This window comes from Corvus cornix, chromosome 4A, assembly GCF_000738735.6.
Source record: "Corvus cornix cornix isolate S_Up_H32 chromosome 4A, ASM73873v5, whole genome shotgun sequence".
NCBI lineage: Eukaryota > Metazoa > Chordata > Aves > Passeriformes > Corvidae > Corvus > Corvus cornix.
The window spans coordinates 13,596,133-13,613,176 of NC_047058.1; positions in this window are offsets into that span (position 1 = coordinate 13,596,133).

The following is a 17,044-nucleotide window of genomic DNA, read 5'->3' on the forward strand; positions in this document are numbered from 1 at the left end:
CCTTTCCTGCTCCCCACCCACCCCACCAGAGAGAGGCTGGGGGGCACAAGGAGCTGGGAGGGGACACAGCCAGGACAGCCGACCCCAACTGACCCAGGGGATATCCCAGACCATATGGCACCACGCTCAGCATATAAAGCTGGGGAGGAGGAGCAAGGGGGGACATTTGGAGTGATGGTGCTTGTCTTCCCAAGTCACCATTACAGGTGATGGAGCCCTGCTGTCCTGGGGATGCTGAACACCTGCCTGCCCTGGGAAGTGGGGAATGAATCCCTTGGTTCACCTTGCTTGTGCACATGGTGTTTGCTTCACCTGTTAAACTGCCTTTATCTCAACCCACTCAGTTTTCTCACTTTTACCCTTTCAATTCTCTCTTCCAGTGTGTGGCCCTGTGGGGCTGAGCTGCAAGCTGGTATTAAACCATGGCAACTTATAAACTTATCTAGCAGAGGGTCCTGAGAAGTTAGTGGTAAGTGATATTATCAGGCAACTCTGGTACAGACATTAGATGCATCATTCTGTTACTATTTACTTAAGAAGCACTGTATGGGACACACAGATCAATGAGAAAAGATATGAAGTATTACTGTAATACTTCCTCATTATATACCAGAAGCCATATCCCCTTCACATTCAAAGTAATCCATATTTCCCAAGGATAACTGTAATTTTTAATTACAAAATGATGATTTAGTCAGTGCACCTGCCTTTTAAGCATAAAATACATTCTTTACAAAGTATGTGCCTCTTTTGTGATTTCAAAGAGAACTGTAAATGTAGAAGAGTGTGAAGATCAACAGTCAGCAAACAGTCAAAAAGCTTTCTGATGATGAATAACCCCCTTTGAAGTGGTCTACTTCAATATTGTTATTTCTGGAATTTCAAGCATGAACTCTATGAGCAGCCAGACTACACATTTCTATTCAGTGGCAATAGAAGTCAGCTAATTTGGTACCAACTACAACAGGATATTATTGTTTATGTATGGTTTTTATCTCATAGTTAAGGACGAATCAGCCAAATTCCACAAGATATTTACTTATTAAAGGGAAGTTTAGAAATGGAGGAGCCACAGTGTTAGAGTGCAGATCTCTAAATTTTTTCCATTGAAATGAAAACTTTACACTTGGAAAATACACTTCAGTACTGAATGTATTCATTAGCTTTTTCCATTTGATCTTAATTTGATGACAAAGACATTAAAAGGATGTAATATTACAGTAAATGCAGTTTCGACAAAGAGTTCACTCATCCATTGTACTGTCAGAAAAGGTTCTTGTATTAAAATGGCTTAAAATTTTCAAAGGATCATCTCAAAAGGTGATTAATTTACATGTTAGCTTAAGAAAAAAATCCTGTCACATTCATTTTCATTTTTTTTCCTTAAAAAATAGTCAAAACATATCTGCACGTTGCAACACCATTGAGTGCCCCCCCGAAAAATGACAGTGCATAAATTACAAAGCAAGCTTTTCACAGCAAACACAGATCTGTGCACAAGTTATAATAACATCCTCTTAATCCCTAAAGCAGAGCAGAGATAAATGCATCTTTAATATGTTCAAAAGCTGTTACTTTTTCCTTTTTTTTTAAACCATACTGCAGTGCTATGAGCTTAAACTTCTCTCATTGCATTGCTCCAGGCAGTGGATCTCTGAACAGACGCGCTTTCATCCTGTGAATATAGGTGAGAGAATAAACCAATGCCTGTTTTCCTGCCTTCAACATAAAGGCAGCTAGACAAGAACCTGTGAGATATCAAACAGGCTAATGAAACCTGACTGCCCTAAAAGAGACTGGCTGAGAGTTTGGCTTTCATTTGATAAATAAACATCTGAAGTTGTTATCTGCTGCAAATGCTCTCACTTGGGGTCCAACAGTAACTTTCTTGTTATAACACTAATATTTAAAGTAACACCAGAATGCCTTGTATGTTAACTGAGGCATAGTATTTGTCTGTCATAACTATATTAATATTAATTTCAGAAACTTCTAGGCATTGAAAATATAAGCTTCTATAAATCTGAGAGAAAAATATAGGTCTAATTCAATGGCTTAATAAAATTTCCTAACAGTTGTTTCAATTTCCTACCACACAGTCTAACTAGAAACTGATTATCATCAATAAGAAATATCTTTCATCTCTTAATATATGTATCTATCTTTCTGTGAAAATGGAGTTGGACTATAAAACAGTAAAATAATGGAATTATATTAGTGAGAAAAATACTAACTCACTACGTCCCTTGTACCTGCTCAACATGCTGTGGCAGTCAGCATATGGCAGTCAGCTCCCAAATAGATGGCACCAGAAGTTCAAAACAGTTGCTTGTCGCAGCATGCAAAGAAAAGGGAATTTTATCTGCACACACAGTTCTTTGAAGCTGTCCTGTGAGAGGTAACTCTCAATTAAATATCACTATTTCCCCTCTCTCCCCACCAAAAAAAAAAGATTGCAAACCCTTTTATTATGCCTAGGGGGATGAGTGAAAAATTACAAACATTGCCAAGTGTGTAACTAGAAAAACTGCCTTGAAGTGGGTGGGGGTGTTTAGATCTTGGCAGCTGCTGTGTAATCAAAAGCTTTTACAAAAGCTAAAGTAATTTAAGTCTTGTCAGAGAGGCTCACTGATTCTGGTAGTTATTTTCTTGCAGACACCGTAAGTTGATCAGCTCTTCACACAGCATTCACTGGGGCTGTTGTCCAGAGCGAGTGGTCTGTATGTCCCCTCAACAGAACCAAGCCACAAAAGGACGAGATTATAGAAACAATGCAGAATCCATGCTTTAGAAAGCATGAAATATAGCTAAGAACTGAAACTCTGGCTATTTGTTTGCTGATTTCTTTAAGTCCTGTTAATCAAAGAAATCAGTATGGTCTAGAAAGCTACCTTCTGTGGCTGACAGGGATACTCAGTACATCTTTATTGATATTTCTAAGGGAAGCCATAGGCATTAAATATACTAAGATTTTTTTTTTTAACTGCATTTTGCTTAGAAAGTTGAACTTTCATCTAAACTCCTCACTTTCTCCCTTTTGAGAAACTAGAGGTCCAAGATGGTGCCTTCATTGTTATGCCTCAGGTGATACAACAACGGAGAGTCACTTCTTTAGACACACTGGCACCCAACAAGGCTGGAAAAAGCCCCCAACACTCACAATAGCATCAGCATATGCACATAGCAAGAGTCAGGTTTCATGGTACAACGGGATTTTGAAATTTTCTGGTTTTAACCCATAGTTCAAAAGAACTACAGGATGTGAAGTCATCTGCACCTAGGCACCTAGACAGGATGTGAACTGCACACCTGTACACACAGCCTGTGAAGAATTGCTAAGCATCAAGCAGACTCAAGTTTTTGTTTAAAAGCCAAAGAGAAAATACAAAAAGCTTGAGCACAATCAAGCAACAAGTGTTTTTCAAAAAAACAGAATATGAATCCTTTCTTGAGCAGTAGATTATAATTTTGTATGTATAAATCATATATTCAATTGTTCAGGTGTTTTCTGAGATTCATATTGAGTCACATACCAACATGCAATCAAACGAAGTTTAAAAAAAAAAAATCTAATTTTTAAATATGATATGAAATGCACAACAGCTCCCAAGGAGAATGCCACGATGTAAGCAGAACACCCACATAACTTCTTTTTTTTCCATGTGCACAGAGACCTATGATTAAAGTCTGAGCTCCCATGGTTTTGATGCATACAAATATGCGTTACACACACAGTCCCAGCAGGCACTCATTATGCAGTCACAGCAAAGGAACAGTAAATGCCTCACTGAATAAGAAGGAAGGAGGAGATTTTTCACCAGTTCTGTTGAAAGGCAACAACAACTTAGAGAAAAAAGGAATTAGTCCATATCCCCTTTTCACCCACAATCTGGGATGAAACAGTTTACTGATATAAATAACTAAAACAGTACTTCAGCTAAATATTGTTTCCGGAAGGTATAAGACCCAAAAATTCCTTAGCATTGAAAGAGTAACTAAGCAAGTATACAAGATTAACTAGGCAATGTAAAACCTGAGTAAATTATTAATTTAAATTAAGCCAGAAATAACAACCTGCCCTTTAATATTTTGGGGATCAATGATACCTGTTCAATTACTCAGATGCACAGTCACTGAAAGCAACAGTTACTCCAGGAGATATGGTCTAGTTCTTTACAGTATTTTTGTTCCATGGTGGATGTCAATTAACCCGTCAGTTTCAGATATATTAAATAATACAGATTAACATTCAAAGTAGTCTAAAAAAGACATTGCAGTGATTTACTATAGTTAGGACTGTAAATCACACTTTAGTATCCACAGGCAAACCCTTCTGATGTAAGTGAATGTCATTTATCTATACCTGAGGGAAGAATTTATTTTTAAGAATGCAAATGCTGGTTACATATTTAAATTAATGAAGCATGTGATGTAGGTCAAGGACGAACTGGAGGGAATTTTTTTTAGTAGTTTTAATGCTATCTGCAGCAGTTTTCACACATTCTTAAATTAGTCTGTAGGCATTTTGAAGGTTAAAGAACAGTGAACTTTGAGAACATAATCATGAAGTTCAATGTGAAGAACAACTTAAATCATATGCTGGAAAGGTGGCATTTCAATTTTGCCAGAGGCAAGGTAGAAAGCTTGCAAACAACTGTGTTAAATGGAAACTTGATACATAAAAATACGTGTAAGAAAGAAATAGTAGGACTGAAGCTGTGAAGACTACACATTTCTCATACTTCTTTCCTTCAGTGTCTCTCCTACTCAAGCTTTACAACCTAAGGAGTCAAACACAAAGAGTGCAGTGACTGTACAAATTAAAAAAGTGTTTATCAATAAGGAAAACAATTGTAAATTTTGGAGTGGTATTTTGAAAGTATATACCTGGAAGATCAAATGCTTCTCAGCACATCAGGAATGTCATCTACACTTATTATTACACACTGACTATTTCATATGCTCTTCCACTTCTGTCTTAACACTACTAGAGGTTCATAGGTGTGACTAAGACAAATACTCCCACAGAAAAACAGCAGCTAGAATTGCCCTGCTGGGTCATTGAGCCAAATTCTGAAACTCCAGCTACTAAGTTTTAGACTGGTAAAAGGCCAGGCTTCAGCTCAGCTTATACTCAGTGTACAGCCAGTGTGGTGACACCATAGGTGCCTACACTGAAGTATGTACCCTAAACACGGGCACTAAGTCAAGCATTTAAATAACTTCACTGGCAGTTTTAGGATAACATTTTCAACAGATGCAGAGAGGTAGAAAATATCTAGCATTTCTCTTTCCCCTCTAGCCTTTTCTTCCTTGTAGTGGTTGAAATTTTACCACTTTGTTGCTAACAGGATTTGCACAGCCACTGTTGCAGCTAAGGTCTAAGGCAAAAAAACTCCCAGCCATGAGAACTGTGGGCTTTGGCAGACTATTGTCGATGGTTTAAATTTTCTGTTGAGGATTAAACTCAAGTCTTCCTCTTATTAAAAATAATATTGCAGAATTATTTCCTATTTTCAGCAGTATAAATGCAGAACTATTTTGTATCATCAGCTACTACTGATCTGTCTTGCTAAATGCACTCCTTTCTGCACCTTACCTTTCCTAGTGCTGGAAAAACCACACCACAACTGTGGAACACCTTGAGTTGTAAAGAACCTTTGGAGGTCATTAAGTCAGAACACCCTGCTCCAAACAGGGCTAGGCTGGGTTGATCAGGGCCTGTCCAGGTGAGCTTTGAGTAACTCAAAGAGCAGAGAATCCACGACCTCTCCAGACAACCTGTGCTGCAGTTCCCTGTTGTGAATTTTGGGGGTTTTCCCACCAAGTTTAATAAGAACCTTCCTTGATGCTAATTGTCACAAATTATTATCAAAATAAGGAATCTGAAAAGCTTGTTTTGATCAAACATAGAAAAAACTTCTGAATTATTTTGCTCAGTTAGGAGAAAAATGCTTAAAACAATTTAAGTCCCTTAAAAAGTACTAATAAAACCCATTCTTACCACTTTGGAGTGAAACTGGAGAGAAGGGGATGCAGCATCAGCAAATTATCCACCGAGTCTAGGTTGCTTTATTCGCTGTGGAAGTACTGATTTCACTGCCATATTTGAAGAAAAGTTCTTTACTATATGTGCTTTTACAAATATGGAGCCTAAGTAGCATCAGTGCCTTGCATAGATTCCCACCAAAATAGAAGCCCTGTTGATGCTCTGCAGGTTTTGCAAGGTAACATCACATCCATTCATCTTGCCTCAGACAACTTGCTGGTCACTTTCCAACATTCCAAATTTCCTTTGAGCCATTTACAGAGGTCAAAGGTGGCTGTATTATGCCAAAAGCACTGTATTTTCACATTAAGAAAAGTCTCTCTCCAGACACTGTGACTGGTACATAAGTGATGTACTAGAAGTGCCTTACTAGTCTGTTACAAGCACTTGTGTACTTGCAATCCAGTAGCTACTTCAGATAATTTATTAAGACAATACCAAACAGATTCTGTCTCTCTTTCCACAGAAACATCTAAACTTCAAATTTTGAATTTAAATGCTAAGACTTACCAGCTCATGATCTGCAAATCACAATGACAGAGATGCTTTAAAATGATTTTATTAAAGTACATTTTACAAGATAGCCCACTTTGATTTGTGAGACAGGTAACCTAAAAAGTGCTTTCTGTGTTTCCAAAGGATGTAAAACAAGATGATTTTCATTCTTTGATGCTGTCACAAAGAACATAAAGAAAATGCCAGCAATATACTATAATTAAACAAATATGAGCAAGTAAATCTCAATAGTGAGTTGTATAAGACCAACAGTATTTCCTTGTTGCTGCAGTTATAACTTCTAGCAAGGTCACCATTCATCACCTGAAGGTCTCTCCAATAAGAATCTCAGCCACCAAATTATTAAAACACTGTACCTCCTTTTCATACAGTATGAGGGTAATGAGAGCAGTATCAGTCACTGTTTCCTTTTTACCCTTACAGACACAAACAGCACTGGAAGCACCAGTCAGATTTAGACCACATGTTGATTCCACAACTGCCACCAACAAATACTTCCTTATAAAACCCCTAACATTAACTTGCTGCTATGAGCAGCTCCAGATCTTCGACTGTGGGCCATATGTGCAGGATGTGCTAATACTAAAAAACCCCTCAAATTAGTCTGTTGAACCAGCAAGTTTTGATCACTATTACAGCTGGATCCTTATGTGCTTAATTAGCTTCACAGATTCAACATTTGCACATTACAGAAGATTCCTTCATAGAAAAAACAACAAAAAAAAAGGTCACAGAACAATTATGTTTGTTTGTTGGGGCTTTTTACTGCTGGACTCATCAGATTTTCTTTTTCTTGTTTTCAGGTAAGTCTACTGTGTTTGTGCAGATTATTTTTAATAATTGGGTAAGCAATCACAAGAATTTGTTAAACTTTTAATAATGTGACACAACATCTCATGTTACAAATGCTACACACAATGATACTGGTGGATGGCAACACACATCACTGCTCAATGAGTTATTTACAACAGGCCAGACAGTGTCTCAAGGGTGCATCACTTGAGGAGCCAGATCAGACAGACTCACTGTGTCTGATCAGGAGCCCTCACGCAGGTGTACCACTCTCACAGTTCAGTTCCAAAGACGGGACAAGAAAAAGGCAGAAGCACAGACCACAAAAGCACAGCTTTGCTTCCTTGGAAATGCACGCAACAAGCAAATTCTCCTTAAAACCCCCACAGCCTTATGTGACTGAGGCACTGCATTTGGAAGATGCACCCTAAGACCTTCTTTCCCAAGCCCCCTGCATTAGCACCTCCCTCGGGATAAAAGGCTCATCACTTCTGGAATAAAGCCACTTGTCTTCCAGTTTCTATCTGTATATTAGGATAGATCATCTCTGACCTACTAGGAGTGTTGAAAATATGTTCATTAATGCTTATACGACAGTTTCATAATTAGGTTTTGAAGGATATCTAAGGACTGTGAAAGATAACATCATTTTTCAGTTAGACCTAATTTCTGTTATCTCCTTTCTTGTGATTAGTCACCAGGTTCTAGCTCCAGAACTGTTCTGCCAAGCCCTGCTGTCTACTGTTTTGCTCTGTGTTTCAAAATAATCCACGTCAGCTCAGGTCTAGACTGCCACCATCAGCATTGCTACATACCCCATGAGGCAGCTACAGCAATGATTTATTATTCAATGACAACAATGTAGTAGAAGTGCTGGCATTATGTTTCTTCATATATATTAAGAGTTCAATAAAACAATCTGCTGAAGATATTTTTGTTTCTCTGATGTACAATGACATTCTCTACAGATAATAGCGCAGATCACACAGTAGTATGAATCTCAGGAGGAAACTAGTATGCTTTATTTCAAACCTGTCAACGTTTTTCATGTATCTTCAAAGAAATTATTCATTGCACTTTCCTCCCACATATTCTCCAAATTAAATATGCTTAATATAGGAAATACATTCTAAAGGCTTTGAAAACAAAAAAATGCAAGTATTAATAAAGTCAGAAAAGCATGTTAAGTTTTCTCACATCTCTGTACTTCTTCTTTCACTTTGCACAACACAGTGTGCTAAGCTAAGGACATCATTCCAATGCAGATACATAAACATTTGCATACAGTGACATAAAAACAGTTTCCCAGTGATTCTGAAAAAAATAAATGCAAACTCAGGGCTCATTATTAACAATCTGAAGATTACTAATTAATGATTATACTTGCAAAGAGTGATGTTTTAAAACAAACAGCTACAGTCATAATTAATACTAATAGAAAGTATACTGATGAATCGATCATTTGTTGCTCTTCTATATTGGCTAAAAATTGGTGTGTTGCAGAATTACAGTTTGGAGTGGGGAAGCGTCCACTCTGTCAAAACACATCAGTACTCAGCAGCTATTTGTTTATTCTCTTGTTTCTGAAGCTGCAGAGAAAATTACCACCTGTATGTGGTAACTGGCAATTAAAAACAAACAAGGAAACAAATTAGCTAAAGTAACTGCTACCTTACTAAAATGGAAGCAGGCATTTAACAAAACATACAGAATAGAACTACAGCAACAAGTTCCTTCAGATGTCCAGTTTCTTTGTGCAGAACATACAGTATGGATGATGATGTTTCTGGTAGCTTGTGGTGTATTGTACAACCATTATAAACAGTGACACAATATGTCATAGACAATAAATAAGTAAATACTGTAGTGGCTTTACAGTCCTGCTCTCTCTCATCAACATGATTCCATAGTTCCTGAGGTTAAAAACTGTTATGGCTTTAGATTTTAAGCACTCAGAATAGAAATAATTTATATGTGGGAATCTGAAGTTGCAAAACTTTATTACGCTGCACTTGCGCGGTGCCATTTTCATGGGTGGTAACAACACTGGAGGCTCTACTGTTTCCAACACTGCCAAAACTGATACATCAGGCTTCAAGAAGGTTTAAATATTTATATCCAGAACTGTTATTTTCAGGCTTTGCACAGATTTAACTGCATTTAGTTTTAACTCTGGTAATTTCTGTGCACACTTTAAATTCAAGTATGTCAGATGTTTAAATGCCACAGAGGATTATTATTACTTATTTACTTATATAGATCCATTCCTTATGTATGCAGATGTTACCAAGGAAGTAGAGAAAAGACATTTCCAGAGGAGGTAACACCTCCTTTCTGATGAGACTCCTAGCAGGAGACTTGTTGATTCTGAGTTCTGTATATGACCAACTTACTAATTTCACAAACTTATATCTGCATTCTCATCAATGAACATATAAATTAAAAAGGTTCAATTTTTATAGGCTAAACTTATGTAATCATGTTTTTAAATGTCAGCTTTTCTTTGAATGTTTGCAAGTCAAAACAATTTAGGACACTATACTATAAATTGTTAGTTGTTATATAGAGGCAAAAAACACAGAACTGTTAGCAAAACCCCCCAAAGTGATAAAATAAAAAAACAAACGAAAAAGTCACAGTCACAGATTGGTTGGGGTTGGAAGGTGGTCCAACCTCCCTGTTAAAGCATGGTCACCCAGAGCAGGTTGCACGGGGTCACATCCAGACAGGTTTTGAATATCTCCAGAGAAAGAGACTCCACAACCTCCCTGGGAAGTCTGTTCCAGTGCTTGGTCACCCTCACAGTAAAGCATGATAGCAAAGAACACAATTCACACAGAATGTAAAAGGGAACGTGAACAAATTAATCACAAAGTTTAAACTTGAGTATAAATATGAACTTAGTCCTACAAAAATACCAAACCTAATAAACTTAGCTTTAAAAAAACCCCTCCCATTCGTTAAAAACATGAACTTTAAGAAATTACTGAATAATGTAACAAGGTGAAAAAAGAAAAGTGACAAAATAAAGGAAGCAGAGATACTGAACTTAGTACCACTGCAGCATTTGAGCTTACATTTTATAGAAGCCTTACAAACTAACTTCACAGGGCACTACCAGCACTACATTTCCGGACATGCTCAAGTTAGCACCAAACCTTGAATTCTCTATTTGAAAAGAACACTTTGATCATCCCATTCCAGATTTATCATTTTGGCTACACTGTCCAGACATCCTCTTTCTTTAAAATAACCTGTAGGACTGGGCAGTGGATATTATGTTGCCTTTCAACTAAACTTCTACTCTCATTAAAACACTGAAGATTCACGACACCTCTTTATCCAGAAAATTCTGCTACTGTTTTGCTGTCATATATGTCAGAGATACATGGGTTCTTCTACTTCTAATGAAAATAGCTTTTCTCTTTTTTCCTCGTGATTAAATCACTACTGCCCTCTACTCCGAAGAACTGGCATCCTTCCTTCACTCTGAGTATGAAGAAAATACATTTATTGAATGATTACACAGTGTAGTCCTCCCATAACATTATGTGGCTTTTCAGACCATTAGAATAAATTATTTTTACTTAATCTTAGCATGTTTGAGGAGCAGGACTTACAGCTGCTCCACAGGTGTTTGAACTTACAGGGTAACGAAACAATGCAGGAGCTGCAGAAGAGTTGTGGTGCTGGTAGTAAAGAAGGACTATGATTGTGATGCCTTTTCCTGGTCTTAAAATCAAGAGGCATACACAGTTAGAAGGGGAAAAGGGATTTTACCTTGGTATTTATTTTTAAGGATCCTTAGGTGTACACGTCCAGGTCATGTGCATCGAGATGTACCCCACCGAGTCTTTCCCTGTGTCTCTGTGTCTCTCCTCCTCGTGTCTCCCCCAACATTGGGTATAACATTATAGGCTTTACTAATTAGCATATCTATCAAAGATTCCCCAATGAGAGGCTCAAGTGAGCCCCCCTCCCCAAGGAAATTTCCCCTGGATGGTTCTATCTTGGTTTACAGAATGTGTTCTGGAGAGGACCTCGGGCTCTGGGGCACACTGATCCCTAGCTAGGAAGCTTCTAAAATGTTTAGTCTCTTAGCTTGACAAACAGGTCCAAGAATGTAGGCAAAAAGCACTGGGAATACAGAAGCTGTAAAAAGGTATAACAGGGGTATACAAGAAAAGGCAAAAATCTTCATGGCATCAATTGGAGCTGGGAGTAGGAAACCAAATTAGATCTAAGTGAAGCACACAGTAACATGAAGTTCTATACAGACAGTTCTTGGTTACCGAAATATACGGCTGTGCCACAGCCTATTGCACTGCACAAGGCGTCAGCGTCCTCCCTCCCTTTAATGCAAAGAAATTCAATTACCCACATGAGATACTTTCAAGTTGATTTTTCAAGTAAATTATAGTGCAGGCTACGAAAATAATTTGTTGTCCCTGTTCTAACCATCGCTGCTTCTACCCTAGAACGGAACCAGCGCTGTCTGCGAGGAGCGGCACAAGGAAGGAGGCGAGCAGCGCTCGCCCTGGCACAGCCACCTGCGGGATCAGCCCCTGGCACAGCTCGGGAATGTTCCCGGGCTCCGGGCGCCACCCAGCTGGGCAACCGCGACAGCGGCCACAGCGAGCCAGCAAAAACCCTCTTGGAACAGCTCACCCAGCCATAACAAAGGAAGAAAGCATATTAAACTTCGAAGAGAAAAAAACTCATCTAAGAGATGTATGTTAAACTTCATTTTGTGAGAGGATACAATGTATTTTATACAGTTTATCCACAATGAAGGGGATATAAGCTCTCAATTCAAAACTATGTTCTGATTTTGGACAAAATAGACCTATATTATATTTTTATTTCTGCTTGATGATGTACTGGAAATGAGGTTCGTTTGACATGTTTATTAATGATTAAAACACAATATGGAGTACTCCAGTGTACATTTAGATTAACACGGTAGGAATAACTGAGAGCAGACTGCTTTCTCTTTGCAAGTATACCTAAAGAAAGGTAACCCTTCACCTAAGTAGTAACATGTGATTAAAATATTCTGTATTTGCTAATGGGGACAATAAGGAGGTGGAAATCAAGACAGACAATTAAGAAAGCAATTAAGTCCAATATATTAAAAAAAGAATCCTTAAAACAAAGAAATAAAAAATACAGAGAAAATATGAGATGGTGTACTTCAAGATATGACCTAAAATTCAACATATATAAAACCAATAATCACAAACAGATAGAATGGTTATTACTGCAGTGAAACTCACAAAACTTATTCTGTAATATACACATGAGCTTATTAGGAAGAGCAAGTCAGAAGCTAACTATTTTTAAATCTTACATAGAATGCTAAAACCAGTTTTAATCATCACACATCAAACCAATCAGTTCTAGATTTGACTTTTATACATTTCTCTAATCATCACAATCATAAACATGCCCAGCAATTCTATACAGACATCTATATGCATATCTGTTCTGTAAGTTTCCCCTTTATCACAAATATTTTTAGACAGCAAGAACAGAAAAACAACCTGTATCAGCTAGAACCAACATCTTTCCTTAATTTTTTATTAATTTTCTTCCCAGTAATATAACAAATCATAATTGGTACCTGCTCTGAAACAGACTATACACTAATATTCCAAATCAACCAAACAAAATGACCTCAAAACCCCCTAAAACACAAGTAAAAAAACCTTCCCACCAAAAAGCCAAGAAGAAACAGAACTAAACTGACCCCTGATGTGGAAGCACTTCTCTCAGGGAAAATAGCTCAGAGAGGAAGATAATTCAGAGGAAAACTGCATTTTCCATTTCTATTAGTGTTTTATCAATAGTCAAAAAGTAATGTTTTAGTCATAAAAGAACATACAGGACCAGTTAGAAAATGCAATTTCTTCTGAACATGAATTCTTTTCCTTACAGTTCTTGTCAGGAATATCTTTTGTGGTTAATTCAAAATGGTGAGGGCAGTTCATTTTCTCTTCTTTAAGTGTCTCCTGATTAGATGGAATGAAAAGGTACTTAGCCAAACACAGTAGAATTTGTTGAAGAATTCCCAAGCATTTTAACTGTTATATAAAGTAGATTTTATTAAGGAACAAAGGAAGTCATTAATATTTTAGTTTAGTAGTGCAAACTTTCTATTACTTACCTATTAGAAATAGCTCTACACGATTTTTTTAAAACTTGCAGTAACACCTTGCATCTGAAAACAGATTAAACCCCCAAATAATTATAAACCTAGACAGACAGCATCAATTAGATGAAGTAAAGATACCTACTCCCTTTATAGCAGGAGTGCAGATTAATTTTAAAAAAGTTTTCAGCATTTCTGAGGGCATGAACCCTGGTTGTGGACTCATGGCCATAAAAAGGTGTTGATCAGTCTTATCTTTAAAAGTGTTTTATGCAGCCACATACTGCAGAGTTGCCTGTGGATTGGACATAATAATCAGCAGGGGAAGGAGAGCTCATTACTACAAGCTCTCCTTCCCCTGCAGATTACCTCAGCATGAAGCCATGTATCTCAATCAAAAAAGATTGCTACGGAGAGCTACACAAGATGTTTCTAAATCAGCTAGCTTGGGGCTCAGCCTGTAGCTGCAACCTTCTTTTAACCTTCAGAAAAGCAGAAGGACCAGGATGGTCTCTGAATATTAGCCATCTATAAGTTTAGAAATAAGTCACTTAGCAGATAAAAGTCAGCAGCAGACCTGCCCTGTCTCATGCTCACACAACTGATGCCCAGTGCAAATACAAGGAAAATTCAGCACCAAGATCTAATGTAAAAAGGACAAGGCAGGACAGTGCATGTGTTGGGGGCAGTGGGGGCCTAGGGGTGTCTAGCACATTGGAAGAATACTTAACATTTTGGCCTGTTGTATATACCTCTTATTTAAAACACTTCTCAGACACAAAAAAACTTTGCTGTAAGTCACCAACAATCTATGACTATTCATAATGCCCAAATTTTTGACAAGGCTAGTGATGTCAGTGATGTGTTACAAACCAGAAATATGCTCTACTTGCAGGGTGTGGGGGGCAAGGTGTGTGTAAAAAAAAAAAAAAAAAAAAGAGCCAAAGATCCACATTTTCTGAGACTTGTTCAGAAAACACAGTGTTGCAAAAAATCTGAGAATAAGAGAATCATCTAAAGAAACTAGAGATATGTTCACTGAACCAAACGTAAGACAGTCATAATTTCTTATGATATGTACAGAGAAAAATGGAACAGCATGGCAAAATGTAAGTATTATGCAATATTTCAACCATAATATTAGAATTAGAGACAGAATAAAATTAAGGCAAAGGGGGCAAAATGTAGAAGGCTGGTAGAAGTCCTTATGATGGAATTACTGACAAAAGAATACAGTTGCAGCATCACATTTCACATTGTTTGATGTTCTAAAATGCAGTAAAAGGCAATTTCTGTTCAAATGCCAACACAGTACAGATTGTCATGAATTTCTACTATTAAATAGCGACCATTCAATACAAATAATTGTACTGAATTGTATTTCATGGGTTATTAACAGCTGAAATTTCAGTTTTGACCCCCAGTTTCCTGGAACATACTGCACCACATCTGTCCCCACTTTGGAAAGGAACTGCAGCTGATCAAGTCCCTTGACCGGATTTTGACACAAGATATCCCAGCCCCTATTGCTGTGTACTGACCCCTGTAAAATCAGCTACTGAGTGAATGTGACAAGGAACACAGCAATGCTTGCCTATCTAGATGAGATCAGACCTGAGTCCTTATAAATGATGTACCAGGCATTGTTTTAGCTCCAGAGAAAGCAATAACACTTTCTGTAATGGGAATTATGTAGTCTTTGTTCTATCAAAATTAAATTTAGGGAGACCCTAAGAAAAGCTAAGATAGAGGCAACGAAATGAAGTAGATGTTACAGAAGTACAGACACAGGTTGCAGAACTTCCTGTTGCTGAGATGTGAGGTACTGCACCAAGAGGAGATAAATTGGGATTGGTGTTAGCATGTGAAAGCCACAGTGAACAGAAAACAGTAAAGTGCATCTAAGATGCCAAACATAAACTGATCATCTGCTAAGATCAGAATGAATTTTCTTTTTCGTATTCACTGCTGTACACTTTGAATGATTATCTTCAATCCTGAGAAAACCTGCTAAAGTCCCTTTACCACTCATCACACAAAAGGCTAAGCAATACACAAGGATTGCTAATTGCAAGGCCTTATTTACATGCTGCTAGAAATTGTTAAATCTTCTGGTGAGTGCTCCAATATATAGTACAAGGTTTCTACAAACCAAGTAAGACAGTTTTGTGACAGGGGATTCTCAACATAGTATTTATTCACCTTTGGTAGTAGCACACATTTTCTGATATTTGTATTTTATTTAGAATTGTTAGACTTGAGATTTTAAGTACCCTGGAGATTTTTCCTTAGATCAAGAAAGAAAACCCCTATTTTATTTAGGTGATGAAACACATGATACAAAATCACGCTATAAGGTACCTGAATGTAAAACAAAGCTGCTTCCAGAACATGAAAACATTCTGGCCTATATTTTCCCCAAAATAAATAATCCCCACATAAAATACAATTATACAGTGGAAAAATACCAAAAGCAAATCCCAAACCCCCCATGAAAGCTCATTACTCACTTGCAACTCTAAACAGATTCAACAGGTTCTTGTACTAACCTTGCACATCTAGTAAGACCAAAACAGCTTAAAATAAAAAAAGCATTTAAAGTAATAACCCTGTAAAAATGAATTTAAATTCACATCATCTATTAATTTCTCTTCCTAATATGATGTTATATGAACGACTGGAATGACTCCATCTGGAACATTTTGAACAAGATACTGGAAGTACCCAAGGGAAAAGAGAGATAATGAACCAGAAATTTCAGAAAATGGTAATAAGTAAAACTAGGTAACAGTTAAATTCTATCAGCCATAAAATACTTCAGAATACACAACATTCACTGAAGGTATTTAAAGCATATGCCAAAACTGTCTCTCATAAAAGCTATGTGAAGGGCTTATCATCAGAAAAGGATCGCTTAACCCTGCAGTTACAGAACACTACGATTACTTATAAGGTTTTACCAATAAATACCCATTATTCACAAAGTCAGAGACCTGGACCAAAAAAAAGCCATAATTAATCTTACCTTTCACCATATGAAGTTCCTCTGCTTTTCTTAAGTATAAGATCTGCCCATCTCTCTTTCTCAGTGTAATTCCAGCAGATCACTCTTTCCATCTGTGAGTTCCTGGAATTGTTAAAGTAACTTTGAGATTTCTCATGGTTAAGAAACGTGGTTCAACAGAGCAAAAGACAAAACAAAGGTCATCATTACTTTTCCCCTTTGTAAATACTACCATTTTTTTTCTTTTCCTTCTCTACCACTTTTCTTTTGTTCTCTTGTGTGTCTCTCCTAACTCACTCCTTTTGGACAACATTCTCTCCTCCCTTTCTTTCTCTTAAATGCTGCGTGCATGGCAAAGCTCCCCAAATACTTGTTGTACTTACAGCCTTCGTCTAAAAGATACGGGTCTACAGGAGAGATGACTCTCTTGTGATTTTTATTTGGACACACTTTTTTTAATCTTCTATACCTGCAGAAATTCAGGCAGGACTCAACTCTTCAACTTGCTGTGTCAGTAGCCATTTTTAGTATC